Here is a 17,952-nt window from a genome sequence, read left to right on the forward strand (position 1 = left end):
AAAAAAGAAAAAAAAAGGAAAAGATTAGATTTTGTGAATTTTTTTTTTTTGGGAAAAAACTTCATTAATTTAGATAATTTAAAGCATCCACATTAGTTCCTATGTAAAAAATTGTAGTCTTTCTTTCACCAAAAAAAAATAAAAATAAATAAATAAATAAAAAAATTGTATTCTTCCCATGCATAACAAGATAAATACTTTGCTTAAAAAATAAAAACACAAAATTGTTAGAAGGTCTGAGCAATTCGTTAGATTTTGCGAGTTGAAGTCTGAACTTTGAATTCACCGCACCTAGTTTTTTTTTTCAAATGTAAGAACTGACCTTGACAAGATGATGCTCTAGTTCGTTTTTGAACCAGCATGTCTTACTTCATCTTTCTATTGGGAGTTGGGACTGAAATTAGCTCGAGAGAACCATATCAACTCTTTTTTTTTTGGGTAAAAAAATAATATCTACTTTAAAGCTTCACAAAAGCTGACATGTGCTGACTGAGGTCAAATTTGTTATTTGAGATGCAGTGGCAAAGTTTGTTTTGTTATGTTTGGTTGCAAGGGAATAAAAGGATGGGAATAATATGATTATGTAAATAACTTAAAGAAATTCTAGAGGGTTATTTGTCTCACCCTCAAGATTTATTGGCTAGAATTATTAAGGCTAAGTATTACCTTAACAATTCTTTTTCTGATCATGTTAATACTCATGAAAAGGTCCTTAACGGCCCTTAGGAATTAGTCCACTCTTGCAAGCATATGGAATACAAGTTATTGTACCCGTTAGAGGGTGCTCCTACCCTAAGGCATATAATTGAAGTGTTGCTTGTGGATTCAATTCTACTTTCTACAGTATCACTCTTTTTCTTCTTAGTAGATATATTCAAATTAAATTCTACAAGGGCATCAGTTTTAATGTGCTCAGGCACTTGGGGATAAATTTGATAGACAAATGAGCGTTCACTCTTGAAAACTGCCAAAGATATTAAGTCCATAATGTTTACACATAAAACGGTTTAAACCACATTGCTCAACATGTTCCCAATGTCTAAGATCTCAAAGTCTCAGCTCTCAAGCACCTACATATTACAATCAAACATACATATTACAATCAAATAGAATAACCGATGTATTGAAGAATCAACTTACACCAAACAAAAACTAAATCTTACATCAGAGATTTTTCATTTTCTAAATGATAGCCCCTTGGTTACAAATGACTTCTCTCAAAGATTTAATGTTGAGGCTCTCAACCGTTGAAACCAAAAGGACTTCGATCAGAGAAAACACAATGATTGATACAAAAAGTCATAGAATTAAGAAGAAAAAAAAAAAAAAAAAAGCTGTAATATTTAGATAGCTAGAATTCACAATGACTAAAATAACCCTTATTACAGCAAGTGTTTTTTTTTTTTTTGAGGGTGCAATTACAACAACAATTGAAATTTTATAAAACCAACTACAATATATTTTAGTTTCAAATTTTCAAGCCATGACTTCAATCTTGCAAAGATATCTTTCGAAGAAGATTGCAAGGGCTTGTGGGTGAAGGCAAAGAACAACAGAGTATTTAAAGAGTCTCAATAGCAATGAACCAACGTGGCTTTAGTCAAGGACTTGAGCGAAAGAAGCTTGGAGGGTTTTCCAAGAAGAAATTAGTGAGAATCACTCGAAGAAGAGGATAAGCTGCAAGCCGCAAATTTCTTGAGTGCTAAGACTCTTGAACCATTTTGGTGAGGCATCTCAATGCGAGAATTGTTACTACTTGGCCCAAAAATTCGATTTCCCTGCTAGCAAGCAGTGTAACTTGAGCCGTTTTGGTAAGGCATTGAGGTGCGAGAAGAAGAGTTCAATAGTTTTTTAGGAGTCAACTCTTCTTATCTCATTGGGGCTACTCACACGGGGTGTTTAGTGATCTCCACTACTTTCAGTAAAAGTTGAATGGTTCTCATTCAACCCCAGTATGACCTAATCCATACGATTATGGGAGCAATATAGGCTCGCGAGACTAGTCATGCTACTTCAAAAAACATGCTCAAACTTCTAAATTTTCTCTCCCTGTTGGGTTTCCAGTATTTCCTAGGGGACGCTCATCACACAACATTGTCATCCTCTTCCTCCACCACCAACCTGTGAGGGAGTCGAGTCATAGTTAGAGGTGCTTCAGGTGCAATATCTATAGCTATAGCCTTGGTATGATTGTTGGGTTTTTATGGGCTTAACTGATCCAGACTGATAATTTATTTGGCCCAGGCTAATCTAGTTCACCCCAGGTGGGATATACCTAGCCCAATCCATTGTGAGAATGAATTAGGGTTTTAGGGATTATATTATAAATAGAAGCTAAAGTTCCTTATAACCGTCACTTTAACACCTTCATGGTTTTAGAAGCACAGACTCCTCTCATAGAAGTAGTGCATATATGACAGAATTCCAATGGTGAAAGGTTGCAGAAGATCTTTACGGATAGAAATCCATTGAGAAGTTCTTCATTGTTATCTTCATGGGACCGATCTTCAAGCACATGGGACAAAGGTTCGTGATCAATACTCATGGGGCTTCTAAACTTAGACACATGTATTCCTCTATTCCCATTGATTATCATAGATGAGGCAAATCTACATGTTTATGTGTTCTAAGATCCAGGAAAATCATTGGTCTTAGTTTAGGGGTTACACCCATGGTTGATCTCTTTTATGATTCTTGTATTCTTAACACTATGGGGTTGTTTATTTGATTCTATGGAGTAAAATGCCTGACAATGATCTCTCTAGTGATGGTGCCATGTTGACCTTGGCCTGAGCTTGGGAATATTGATTCATTGAAAGATAACGTTGAGCCATCACCTGCTTCATTTAGTCATTTTAGCTTGCAATTATCTACTCAAATGGTTTGGGGCATCCTAAAGCTAATCTCTTTGTGAGGTCCATGCCAACACTAACAGGAAACTACCATGTGGGATTCAGCTTAAGGACGTTGGGAGAGGAAGGATAGGGGATGATTGTGACACCTTGGCCTGGTTTGGACAAGTTACACGAGCGGGATTGGGCTACTCTTGGTTAATCAGGTTGTGTGGCGAGCCCACACATGCATCATATACTCTATCAATGTACAAACAAAAGGAATTATAATATTTTTTTTAGCTTTGTGGCATACTTCAATAACATGGTCTATCCAAGTATATGATGCATGAAAATGGTAGCTTTGGGACATAATGTTACCCTTGACTAGTAACCTTTTTTTTTTACTAACGACGAGTATCCAGGTTTTCGGTTTGGCTAGTTCCGCGGGCCCATACTGATCTCATAATCGTATAAATCGGGTCATACCAGGGTTGAATAAGAACCATTCAACTTTCACTGAAAACAGTGAAAAGTACTAAACACCCCGTGTGAGTGAGTCGAAGGTATTCATATGTTGTGCCTTTGAGAACACCCTTGACAAAAGTAATATAATAAAAAATCAATATGCCTATCACCCATCTAGTGAGTGAGTCGAAGGTACAAGGTTTTATTCTATTGTATACTCTTAGGGGAATACATAACTCAATCAATCGATCTTAGAGTGCTGATCATATCATCTTTTTGGGTACATAAATACTCTAAAGTACACCATAGAACACCCTCACTAATTAATTTGTATTCGAGGCTAAAAGAGTACGATATCAACTTGTGTGCTTTTAATGTGGGATATCCAAATCTACATAAGAAATTATATAGCTATGCCACAGGTTAAATGGATACCATGTAATGTAAATGCAAGAAGCGGGGATAATCCAAACTCAAAGTGTTTAGAATGATTGCTCAGAGTTAGGGCATAATAGTGGACACCCTTGTAAAATTTCACTTTGAACACAATGACATGATGCAAATTTTAGTACAATATTTACAAAAAAAAAATGTAATAACTAAGAATATAAACATAGTATATATGAAATAGCTCAAAATCACAAGTCATGTCATGTCATTAACCTCAGGGGGATTGGCTTTCACTTTTGTTGGGAGTGGATAAATGTATGTTGGGTCCTAGGAGTCACTACTTAGATAAGGGTCTAGAACCCATAAATGTCTTCCTCCCTTTAGGAGAGAATGAACTTCAATGGATAAGGCTTCAGTTCGCCTAGATCCCTGGATTAGGGGTGTCAATATCTAAACCGGACCGGACCGAACCGATTAAGCCCGATCCAAACCGAACCGGTGGCTTATCGGGCTAGTTTCAGTTTGTATTTTAAATTGAATCTGGTCTCGGTTTGGTTCGGGTTAGACCATTGGGCCACCGGAAACACCGGAAATGTGCATCGAAACCAGAACCGATCCAAACCGACCTGAGATAAAACCGGACTTAAAACTCATTAACCTAAGTGGGCCAACACTCAAGTGGGAGAAGCCCAAAGCCCCAAGTGTCCAACCGGACCAACACTAGCCCAAGTGCCCAAGCCCAACATTTATCAACTATTCAACTTCAACCTGTCAAAACCCAAGTGCCCAAGCCCAAGTGCCCAAGCTAATGGCTCCATACCGGTTTAAAAAACCGATCCAAACCGAAATGAACCTGATAAATCCAAACCGATACAACCCGAACCCAAACCGCACCGAAGCCGACACCGGACCGAAATCGATAAATCCTTAATGGGGCGGTTTCGGTTAGTTCCAAAGTCACACCAAAACCGGTGGAACCAGACCGAAACCACACCAACCCGAACCGTTGACACCCCTACCCTGGATACGTTTCAATGTTACGAGCTGGGAAGGAGTTAGATACCTAATTTCCTTGGTTGGGGTCCGATTTCCTTTTATTTAAACCATACCTATGTGCTTAGTTATCAGTCCTATATACTATCATGTATAATGAATAAAAGCAAATAGCCCTAATCTAGGAAGCTAGGTTAGAAAGCATCATAAAGCATGTGAGAAAGTAGGTAAAACTATACTAAACTTGTCCCAGGCGATATAGCAATTCTAGAAATCATGTAAAGTTATACTAGACATGGTATGTACATTGTATTAAACTAAATCTAAATTAATCTAACCTTAATTAAGTTAATTATTTTAAACCTAACAAAACCTAATATATTAGGCTGAAACCCGAATTAGGGTTTCTAATTGATTAAATACTTTAATCATCTACATTTATTTAAAATTAATTAAATAGATAAGGGAAAAGAAAATATTTCTAATTATTTAATATAATTAAATTATTGAAATGAAATTATTAAAACTAATTAATTAAAATGAAAAAAAAAATTAATAATCTAACTAAATTAATTAAGCAAGCCAATTAAACTAATTAAAGTGAATATTAAGATAATTAATTAAAATAAGATAGGAGAGATAAAAAGACCTAAATTGGCCAAGGACGCCTCAGAGACTCAATTTTAGAGAGTTCAAACACTTTTGTTGATCCCATAACAAAAATTAGAAGAGACTAATTTGGGATTAGATTGAATAAATCGTGGGTTATTATCTTAAACATTTTAATTCAAATTCAAATCATTCTTATCTCTTCTATTTACCATTCATCCTTATCTCTCCAACTGTACTTACCTATTTTATTTCATTGTAAATTCTCTTAAAGATTCTTATAAATACAATACTCAGGATTACCAAAGAGGTATCTTGAACATTCCAAAATCAAATCACAATCCTTTCATGGTATCTCAGCCTTGAATTTTTTTTTCCAGAACTTTGATTCCTATTTCCCCCCCCCCCCTCCTACTCTTCTCTAATGGCAACTACAACAACCCCAAAACATTTTCCCATTACTAATCTTGCCAACCTTGTTGCTGTCAAACTTGATGGTAACAACTACCTACTTTGGAAGGAACAACTTGAATCCATTTTCATCAGTTGCGTGTTGTTTGAGACATGTGGATGGCTCAATCCCAGTTCCCTCCAAACTTTTTACAAACACCAACTCCACAACCCAGGAACAAACATCAACACCAAATCCTGAATACGTCTCTTGGCGAAAGATGAATCATTTTGTTCGAGCCTGTTTCAATGCCACTCTTAGTGAATCTCTATCTTCCGATATTCTTGGTTTGGAAACTACCAAACAAGTGTGCGACTCTCTAGCAGAATTATTTCAACAACAGTCCACTACCCGCAACACCTTCCTTCGACAAGAGCTTCCAACTCTTACTCGAGGTTCATCATTCATTACAGACTAGCTCAACAAGATCAAACAGAATGCTGACAGTCTTGTTGCTATCAATGATTAACTCTCTGATTTGGATCTTGTTGGATACACTTTGAATGGATTAACTTCGGAAGATCTCACCCTCATTATTACCATTGAGAACATGACCCCTCCTGTGACATTCACGGATTTGTGTGCTAAGCTCCTCACCCATGAGCAGTGCTTACATCGTGGATACACCACAAACCAACCCTTGCTTCCTAATCCCAATTCTCAGACTGCATTATATACCCACAACCAATACAAGCCAAACAAAAGCCAAAACAAAACCAACACCAACAATAGCTATAACCAATCCAACACCACTCCCTATCAAATACAAACCAACAACCAAAACATTTTTAACCTGAACTGAACCCCAAACCCAAACACTAAATCCAATACCTCTAATAAAAAATGCCAAATCTATGCAAAATTTGGTCATACTGCCAATAGATTCTTTTTCCGCTACCATACTAGCCGAAACAGTACTAATTCTCCACCAAATTCAAACCCTCCTCAAACCCCCTTTGCTAGTCTTCATGCATATCCACCACAATCAAACCCAAATAATGCTCAATGGATCCCTGACACTGGTGCTTCATCTCACATGGTTTTTGATCCTGCTCTTCTTCAACAATCAATCAATTATTCTGGAACTGATTAAGTTACTGTCGGTAATGGTATGAAAGCTCTTATCTCACACTCTAGGTCTTTTACATTACCTATTTTGTCCAAACCATTAACTCTTAAAAATGTTTTGGTTGTTCCAAGTCTTTACACTAATTTACTTTTAATTTCTCAATTGACTCGTGACAATCATTGCTCTATTAAATTTTTCCCATGGGGTTTTTGTGTTAAGGATCTGAAGTCGGGAACCATTCTTCTGAAGGCGCCAGTCAAAAATAACTTATACACATTGTCTCATTCTATGCCTCACTCAATGGCCTTCTTTAACAAAAGAATTCTTGCTGTAGTATGGCATCGTCGGTTAGGTCACCCATCTCCTCAAATTCTCAATCAGTTGCACAACAAGAATTCAAAAATTCTTTTTGACAAACCTCCTCTTAATAATGTTTATGTTGCATGCCAACTGGGAAAGCGTGATGAACTCCCATTTTCCTCATCTTTCAGTAATTCTATTATGCCATTGCAGCTTGTTCATTGTGATCTTTGGGGTCCAACTAGACATCAATCAATCAGTGGATATCACTCTTATGTAATTTTCATTAATGACTACAGTCGAAATACATGGTTTTATCCCCTGAAATCCAAGTCTGATGTCTTATCTTGTTTCAAGTTTTTTAAACAAATGGCTTAGAATATTTTCAACGCCAAAATTAAATATTTTCTAAGCGATGGCGCTCTTGAGCTTACAAAGGGGTTATTCAAATCTTTTCTTGATGACTGTGGAATCGTTTCTCGCATCTCTTGTCCTCACACACCAGAACAAAATGGTGTTGCCAAACGCAAACACCAGCATATAACATAAATGGGATTATCTCTCTTAATTCAAGCAAGTATGCCAAAAACATATTGGCTTGAAGCGTTTACAACAGTTGTTCACATCATTAACAAGTTACCAACTCGAATTTTAGAGAATAAATCCCCTCATGAAATTCTTTTTCAATCCTCTCCTGGTTACACAATTTTTTGGGTCTTTGGGTGTTAATGTTTTCCAAATCTAAAACCATACAGTGACAATAAACTCTCTCCTAAATCTCTAGAGTGTGTGCTCCTTGGTTACAGTTTCAGTCACTAGGGATACTATTTTTCGTACATTTCCACTGGTTGAGTTTACATATCATGCCATGTCACATTCAATGAGCATTATTTTTCATTTTCAAAACCCCTTCCCCCACAAAAGGAATCAACTAATGGTAACACCATCAATCTACCCGTCCCTTTACCAAACTCCTTTACACCAAAATATACACGAGCAGAAACAGAAATTCCATAAGCCAACCAACGCCCCAACCCAACCCCACACCACAACCAGATCCACCACAATAGCTTAGTCCTAGACAATCACAAGAACCACCACCACAGCCCAATCAACCCCAACAACCACCACCATCTCACACAATGGTAACTCGCAGCAAAACAGGTTCCTTACTCCCAAAACCTAAATTTTCCCTTCTCACAGTTCGCCATCTAATATCCAAAGCATTTCTTACCACCATAAACCCTATCTTCACCGAACCTACTTCATACAAGGTTGCTTCAAAAGAACCTCAATGAGTTGCCGAAATGGATGCCAAATACTAAGCTATTATGAAAAATAATACTTGGAAATTGGTACCACATGAACCGAGCATGAATATAATTGAAAGCAAATGGGTGTATCGGGTCAAGACAAAGAGTGATGGCTCAATAGAAAGGTACAAGGCATGGCTTGTTGCTAAAGGGTTCAACCAGCAACTAGGACTTGACTTTAGTGACACTTTCAACCCAGTTGTGAAGGAAGCCACAATTCGTACTGTTCTAGCAATTGCAGTGTCACGCTTTTGGAAGGTATATCAATTAGATGTTAAAAACACCTTCTTAAATGGTACCCTAGAGGAAAATGTTTATATGCACTAGTCACCCCGTTTTGTTGATACTAAGAAACCTTCTCATGTGTGCCATTTACAAAAGAGCTATTTATGGATTACGTCAAGCACCTCGTGCATGGTTTCAAAGATTCAAGAATTATTTGCTAGCTGAAGGGTTCATTCAAAGCATAGCAGATACCTCCATGTTTACTTTTCAGTCAACATCAGGGCTCATCATCTTGTTGCCATACGTCGATGATATCATTTTAACAGGTGATAATAAGATCCTAATTTCCACAGTCATACAAAAACTTAGCAAAGAGTTTGCTATGACTGATCTTAGCACCTTACACTATTTTTTGGGGATCAAGGCCAAATGTCTAAAAGAAGGACTGATGCTCAGTCAGACCAAATATGCTATTAACCTTCTGCAAAGCACCGGCATGACACACTGTAAACCGTGTACCACACCGGTAGCACATGGGTCCAAGCTTTCTGCAAATGTTGGTGAAAAATTATCTGATCCTCATGAATATCGTTAAGTGGTCGGGGCTTTACAATATCTGACTATGACAAGGCCAAACCAGTCATATGCAGTAAATTAAGTTTGTCAATTCATGCATAGCCCAACCACTGACCATTACAATGTTGTCAAATGGATCTTAAGGTATGTCAAACATACTATAGGAGCTGGAATTACATTCAAGCCAACTTCACTCAATCTCATTGGTGCTTATACTGATGCAGATTGGGCTGGTTGCTTGTCACAACGCTCCATTAGTGGATTCTGCACATATCTTGGTGACAACTTAATCTCTTGGTCATCCAATAAGCAACCCACTATTTCAAGATCAAGCACTAAAGTAGAATACAAGTCTCTGACTGTTACTGTATCTAAACTACTATGGATATCCTATCTCTTAAATAATTTGAAGGTGCCAATGACAAAACCACTACTGGTTTATTGTGACAACTTATCCGCTACTCAAATGGCAGTGAACCCAGTTCTTCATACTAGAACCAAGCATGTAGAGGTCGACTATCATTTTGTAAGGGATCTAATGGTCATAAACGAGGTTCAAGTGAAGTTTGTCCACTCCGAGACTCAAGTTGCAGATATATTTACAAAAGGTCTCCCAACAGCCAAGTTCCATCAGCTACGCTCCAAACTACTGTGGCTACCAGTCCAAAGTTTGAGGGGGGATGATAGACGAGAGTAAATTGGAAGAGAATAATTTGGGATTAGATTGACTAAATCATGGGTTATTATCTTAAACATTTGAATTTGAATTAATTCAAATTTAAATTATTCTTATCTCTTCTATTATACCATTCATCCTTATCTCTCCAACTTTACTTACCTATTTTATCTCATTATAAATTCTCTATAAAGATTCTTATAAATACAATACTCAGGATTACTAAAGAGGTATCTTGAACATTCCAAAATCAAATCACAATCCTTTCACCGGGATATGTCGATGTTGTTGGGCTGATTTCGATGGTAGCCCATCAGTGTAAGCTCTCCGTATGAAACTATTGATCTTTGGTAAGAAGTTACAGCTCCATATCTCCTTCCAAAATGTAGTTAAGACATCACTCCATATATAAGATGTAGCTGTTGATGGTTTGGCCTCCTCCATTGCATTCCATAAGTTTCTTATCAAGTGGTAAGCACTTTTAATTGTAAAAATGTCATGCCTTGATGTTCCCCACACTTTCTTATCTTGAGTGAAAATAAACTAAATTGAATTTGGTAGATAGTATCCCGATGAGTAGGACGGAAGTATCAGTCTATGATGGGTCTCTTCCAAGTTCGATTTTCCTGATCAATAAGACACTTACCAATCCAAAGGGGCAGTCTTTTAATGGTGGGTACTGAAGTTTAAAACTAGGAAGGATAGACAACCAATTGTCTCGCAAAATCTGAATACTTTCTCTTGTTCCAAAAGTAAACCAATTTTAAGTACTTTGCGTCCCTCTATAATGCTTTGCCATGCCTATGATGGGTTAGAGCCTAGGGGTCCAAAAAGCTACAATTTTGAAAATAGATGGCTTTAAGAAAGCATGCCCAAGTAACATTGGTTTGTTCCACAACTTTCAAGCTAGCTTAGCCAACAAAGCATTGTTATGTAGGGACAAAACCCCAAACCCTAGCTATCCTCTACTCTTTGATTGAAAAAGTAGTAGCCAAGAGACCCAATGCATCTTCCTCTTATCTGAACCATCTCTCTAACAAAAATTTATTGCAGAATTTCTCATTATATTGTGATGGGTCTCAGGAAGCTTGAAGTGGGAACAAGCATAATTGAATAAGGAAAAGGCTACTGATTTCATCATGATCTTTCGAGCAGGAGGTAACAATCAATTTTTCCACCCACTAAAATGCTGCCCTACCTTCTCTGACATGTCCTGGAAAGCATAATCTTAGAGACCCCAAAAGACGCTAGTAGGCCCAACTATTTACTTGGTCCCTTAACATAAGAGACCTTGAGAATATGAGAGAACCATCGTCTAAATTTAAGGAGAATATTAGGGCCAAATAAGAGATACGACTTCTTCAAATTGATTGTCTGGCCACTTGCCTTACAATAAATATCTAAGCAATGTTGTCAACGACATACCTCCATTAGTTTCATTTGTGAAAAAAGCAAGCAATCATCCGTAAACAATAAATGTGTAACTGGTGTTGTCCAGTTACGAGCTCGAACCCATTTAATTAGTCCTTCTCCCTCCACCTGAGCCATGACACTGCTTAAAGCTTGAGAGCATAGTATGAAATAAGGAAAGAAGGGAGTAGAAGGCTATTTTTACGGTCTTAGTTCCCTTTACTTTTTTTGGCCTACCGAAATATTTGTATATATATACACACACACACACGCTTCATTCAATCAATAAAAAGGTCTTGAAAAGTACTTGCTTGCCGACCGTAGGGAATCTGATACACTCTCTCTTCCTGTGAACTTTTGTGAGATAAAGGATCACCCTAGCTTGTGCCCCTAGATGGAATGACACATCTTGCACTACTCCATTAATAACCATCTTATAAATGACTGACCGAATACAAGCTAGCACCATCTTAACCCAATGATCGGAGATCCAAACCACTAAAGATGCCTTTTTAGAAACTCCCACTCCACCCTATCATATGCTTTCTTTATGCCCAACTTCAATTCCAAAAACTTTTGCTTCCCCTTCTTTTTTGTTGATGTAATTAAACAACGCATGTGCTATGAAGACACTGTTAGATATGGATCTCTGTGGGATGAACCCTAACTATCCTGATGATACAAGCATCTCCAATATATTATTTAGTCTATTTGCCATTATATTTGTAATGACATTCACTGCAATTGCACATAGAATTATAGTTCTATATTGATATGCGAACTCATGACTAGTACATTTCGGAATAAGAAAAAGATAGGTGTCATTACAAGAAGCAGGTAAGTCTCCAATGATAAAAAAAAAGAATTACATACAAATCTTTACTAGTAAAGTCCCAATTTTTTTGGAAGAAAGCAGGTGATAGTCCATCTGGTCTTGGAGCCTTCAATGGTGCTAGGCAAATAGAACTGCCTTCATCTCCTCCACTGAAGGGACTGCTTCACATAGCAACATATTCATATCCTCATATATGCTCAGTTGTATAGAATTGAGAACCAACAACAAAGCCTCTTAATCAATGCCTTCTGTGCTGAAAATATTTGTATTGTAGTTTTAAATCTCCCGGTAGACTTAATCATCTGTAATGGTCTAAGATCCATCCAATCCCTTCAACCTTAAAATTCTGTTTTGTTCACGTCTTTGTATTGTTGACATATGAAAGAATCTTGTGTTTCAGTCCCCTTCTAGACTTCAGTTGCCGCATCTCTTCCTCTGTTTCTAATTTTTTATTTAATTGAGTGTGGAGAACTTGTTCCCGTTAATGGCTTGCATGCGTACTTGGTCCACCTTGTGGGGGCTAAAACTCTTGCAATAAGCTTTTGATTTTTGTCCGGACATGACTAAATACTTCTCTATTCCAACATCTAAATGTATCTTTGCCGTTCTGCATCCTTCGATAGAGTAATAGAGTATTATCACAAACCACAAGAGGTGACCAGACTGATTGGACTGTTTGTTTACACTCAGGATGGCAAAAGTACATAGATTCAAACCTAAAATGGTCTCTGTCCTTTGCACCATCCTCCATCTATGTCTATAACATACAAATAGTGCTACATCAAGGAAGGTTTGTCTCCATGCTTGGTTTGATAGTGCTTTGCCTAGTTTGATTTTGATATTATTAGAAGGGTTTTGATGGGGTGGAAAAGTTCTAAAACTATGGTATCTTGAGTTGTTTGGTTGTAAGGGGTAGGAAAATGAATAAACAATCATAGTTATACTATCGACCCACTTGGCTTAGTGTTTCTCCCACCCCAGTCCCTCACAAAGTCCCACCAAATTAGTAGGACTTTGGTGGGACTTTATGGAATTTTCGAGGAAAAAACACAATAGTAACATTATCTCTCTCTTGCTTCCCTTTTGACTCCCCTTCCTCCGTCTCTCTTTGAGATTTTCGTCGCCATTGCCCGAACAAAAGCAAATTTGAAATTGAGCACTTATCAGTAGTAGCGACAACCTCAACGGAGCTATTGGAAAGCTGAGAGAGAACTATCACAGAGCAATTATAGAGAGGAACTTGGAGTGCCATATGGCCGAATAGCTTGTGCTTCTGGTGGCTCTTTGTTGGGGAAATGCCCACACTCCTATTTGTGTTTTGGTAATAACAAACAAACCCATAATCTTAACCTTCTATTAAGTGTCATTTAACAAGAAGAAGAAGACTCAAAGCTACTTGGAGATGTCAAGTCAAGAACTCCAATAACATGACATGAAGATGAAGTATTAAGAGTGAGAACACCAAGATGAAGATCCAAGTATTAAGACAAGACGAAGACCTCTAGGATAGAGTTGTCTGTGTCATGTAACTTGTACCATCTTGATTTATATTGTGCATGCACTCATACATTGCATGTCATCATGTTAGATTGACCATAGGTGGAGATGAACATGATAGAGTACCAAGACTTTTGTTTTCTGTGAAAAACACTTGAACCTGAATCAAGGGTATTTTGGGTAAACAAAATGTTGATATCAGAAGTTAGACCCTTCATAAAAGTTGTAGAAAATTGAGTCACAATTCCAACGTAACTAGTTTTAGGTCAATCTAAGGTCGGACCATTAAGTTATGGTCGATTTATTGACAACTATTTAGTTTACCAAAACTGCCCCAGTCAAGGGTGGTTGACCAGCCCAGACCCCTGGTCGACGGGCACTGGCAGAATCACATGGTGGTCGATTGAAAAAATGACCTGATCAACTAGAAAAACTAGAGACCATAGGCGGTCGATCGGCCAAAAGTCCCAGTTAACCGGCCAAGCCCAGAATCACCCCAACGACTATTTTTTGGCTCTAATAGTCACATCCGGTCGACCAAAACTTTGGGGTGGTCGACCGTCATGACCAATATATGATTGTTATAACCTGATTTTCTACCTAAAAAGCTCTCTTAATCTCTCCTATAAATACTTAAGATGTTATTAATGAACAATGAACTATTCCTAAGCATTAGAGAGCATTCAAAAGAGCTTTAAGAGTCAAAAGGAATCTACATCACTTGAGCAATTTGGTTCTCACTTTTCAAGAAGAAAATTCTCAAGTCATCATCAAGTCTTCTACATATTCTCATTGTGCAAGTCAAGTACAAAGAGAAGACTTATAAGGTGCATTCATACATCTCATAGTCATTCATTGCACCACACCGGAGGTAACCCTCTTATTTCACTCTCTCATTTACTGTTTTACATCTTCCCATACTGTACTTAGGACTGTGTAATGATCCTCTTATCCTTAGAAGAGCTTTGGTGCCTTTCTACCGTGAAAGGGGATTGTAAAGGTGCTTCGTTACCTATAAAGGAGATTTTTATGGATTCTTTTATCCTAAAAAGATTGTAAAGGTTTTTTACCCTACCTTCTGTACTGAAAGGGAGAACTAGTAGAATACCTTATAAGATGATTCTTATAAGGAGTGGACTAGATTCGATTGAGTCGAACCACTATAAATTCTTGTATCGTGTGATTGGGAATAATTTACTTTCATTCTGTATTTTTTTATTTGCAATCACAATTGGGCTCATCTCGAAAAGAATTAAAATTTCGCTAGTATAACCTATTCACCCCTCTCTAGGTTATTTAAATTGGTATCAAAGTGGGAGCTCAATATTCTAAGACTAATTTTCGTCTTAAAAATGAGTCAAAGACCATGGCCAAATTCCAAGGACCACTGGAAGGCATGAACTCCTCGAGACCCCCTTACTTTAATGAAGAAATTATTTTTTTCTGGAGGTGCAGGTTTAAGAACCTTGTGTGTGGATATAATATCTTTGTGTGGAAAGTAATAGAAGAAGGACCATACGAAATCGCCAAAAAAGTTGAAAGCAAGAAATTACCAAAAGAGGAAAAAGAATGGACTACCGACGATGTGACATTCATCCAATACAACTTCAAGGCGATTACTTTCCTTTGATGTGCTCTCAACAAAGAGGAGTTCAACCGAGTTATTGCTTATCAGTCAGTCAAAGAAATTTGGAACATGCTCATAGTTACACATGAAGGCATAAAAGAAGTCAAAGAAAGAAAAGAAGATAAATTAGTTTCTCGTTATGAATCTTTTACCATTTATGAGAATGAAACTATTACTGATATGTTTACTCACTTTACAAATGTTGTAAATATTCTAAAGAGCCTAGGTAAGACCCACACAAATGCTGAGAAAGTAAGGAAAATCCTAAGATCCTTACCAAACAACTGGAGACCAAAGAAGACAGCAATTGAGGAAGCAAAGGACATAACCAATATATCTTTAGACTATTTATTGGGTTCTTTGCAAACTCATGAAGTGGAGATGCAAGCCAACAAGCAAAATCCTGAAATCAAAAGAAAGAGCATCGCATTGAAGTCATCTCAAAACACTGAAGAAGTAAGTGATGATGACGACGATGAGGACTTCGACTTAGAGAAGGAAATCTCCCTCATTACAAGAAAATTCAACAAATTTCTCAAGAAAAAGGAAAACTTTTCACAAGAATAAGTCCCATGGTGACAAGTTCTTCGGAGAAAAAGGTAAGTCCAAATACAAATCTAAGAAAACTTCAACTAAAGATGTCATTTGCTTTGATTATAGAAAACCTGGACACTTTAGATTTGAATGCCCTCACAAATCAAAGAAGAAGGCTTATGCTGCTACTTGGGATTCAAGTGATGTAGAAGAAAAGAGCGACTTTGAGGAAGAAGTCTGGTAACCTTGCTTTGATGGCTCTTGGAGACAAAGAACAAGAGATAAATCAACCAACTAAAACTGAACCTCTAGAAAGCTACACAAGAGAAGAACTTCAAGAAGCCTTCGAGGCATTGTATGAAGGAAGTCTCAAATTAGAAAAGGATAAACAAAACCTGGAAAAAGAAGCTGACACTCTTAACAAAAGAGTGGATGCCTTGACCACAAAGGTGAGTGAACTTGAGGAAGAAAACTCAAAGTTAAACTCTATCCTTTGTACTTTCACTCAAGGTCAAAAGAACGTTGATAACTTGCTTGGATTTCAAAGGAAAGGTCCTACTGAAAGAGAAGGACTGGGTTATGAACAAAACCCATCAAAAAGAAAAGAAAAACAAAAAGAGAATCCAAGGAAGAATGAAAGTAATCAAGCATCCACATCCTATGTTATGTGTAGCTTTTGTAAGAAAACAGGGCATTCAACAAATGAATGTAAAGCCAAGAAGAAAAAGACCACAAATTCTCTAAATGAGAAACCAAGAACCAAGGTCAACCATGCCTACTACTACACACCTCAAAGAAGGAAATATATGCCTCAAGAGGAGTCTAGATCGATGCCTAGATATAGAAGATCTCACCCTCAAAGAGAGTAGTCTATTGAAAGGAATGATAAGCAAACACAAGCCTATACAACCTACCCCAAAGGGTCCTATAGACCTTATGGGAACTACCAATCCCAAAGGACCTATACACCTCAAAGATCCTATAGACCTCAAAGGCCCTATTTGCCTCAAAGGTTATATGGTTCATATGAATCACAAAGGACTCCCAAGACCATCTCAAAATCAGAGACCTAAAAGGTCTCATTTGGAGATAACAACAAAGGGAAGATCGCTGGAATTGGGAAGATCAAGCTTGGAGGTACTTCAATCTCTAATGTCTATTACGTGAAAAATCTAAATTATAACCTACTTAGTGTAAGCTAACTGTATGGCATAGGTTATAAGTTAGATTTTGATGTTTCTCACTGTTACATTAAAGATGCTAATAATGATCTCATACCAAAAGGATCTAGGAAGAATAACATTTATGTTTGTATGCTATAGGAAACAAGTACCTTGAATGCATGTTTGGTTTCGATCTATAGTGATTCTTCATTATGACATAGAAGGCTTGGACACATAAATGTCAAGTTAATCCAAACCATTACATCCAAAGATCTTGTTCGAAATCTTCCTAAGATCAAGTATGGTAAAAGTCATTTCTATAATGTATGTTAGAAGGGAAAACAAGCCAAGGTTTCCCATAAGGCCACAAATATTGTCTCTTCTTCTAGGCCTTTGGAACTCTTCCACTTGGATTTGTTTGGACCAATAAATATTTCTAATTTAAGTGATAAGTCTTATACATTTGTTATCGTAGATGACTATTCTAGAGTTTCTTGGGCTATATTTCTGAAAAATAAAAATAATGCCTTTGAGGAGTTTGTAACTTTGTGTAAAAGATTACAAAACCAAAAAGGCTATACAATTACCTCTATTAGGAGTGATCATGGAGGAGAATTTGATAATATTCATCAATTTGATGCATGTTGCAATAAGTATAGCATTGACCATAACTTCTCCGCTCCTAGGATGCCTCAATCTAATGTGATTGTTAAAAGGAAAAATAGATCACTACAAGAAACGGCTAAGACCATGCTCAATGAGTACTCCTTGCCTAAGTCATTAAGGGCCGAAGCTATAAATACAACTTTCTTTGTGCTTAATAGAGTGATTCTAAGACCCTTGCTTTCCAAAATTCCCTATGAGATTTACTTTGGCAAGCTACCTAAGGTAGACTACTTTAGGGTGTTTGGTTGTAAGTGTTTCATCATAAATACTAAAGACCGACATGGAAAGTTTGATGCTAAATCTGATGAAGGAATATTCT

The sequence above is a fragment of the Macadamia integrifolia genome, chromosome 13 (assembly GCF_013358625.1).
Source record: "Macadamia integrifolia cultivar HAES 741 chromosome 13, SCU_Mint_v3, whole genome shotgun sequence".
NCBI classification, from domain to species: domain Eukaryota; kingdom Viridiplantae; phylum Streptophyta; class Magnoliopsida; order Proteales; family Proteaceae; genus Macadamia; species Macadamia integrifolia.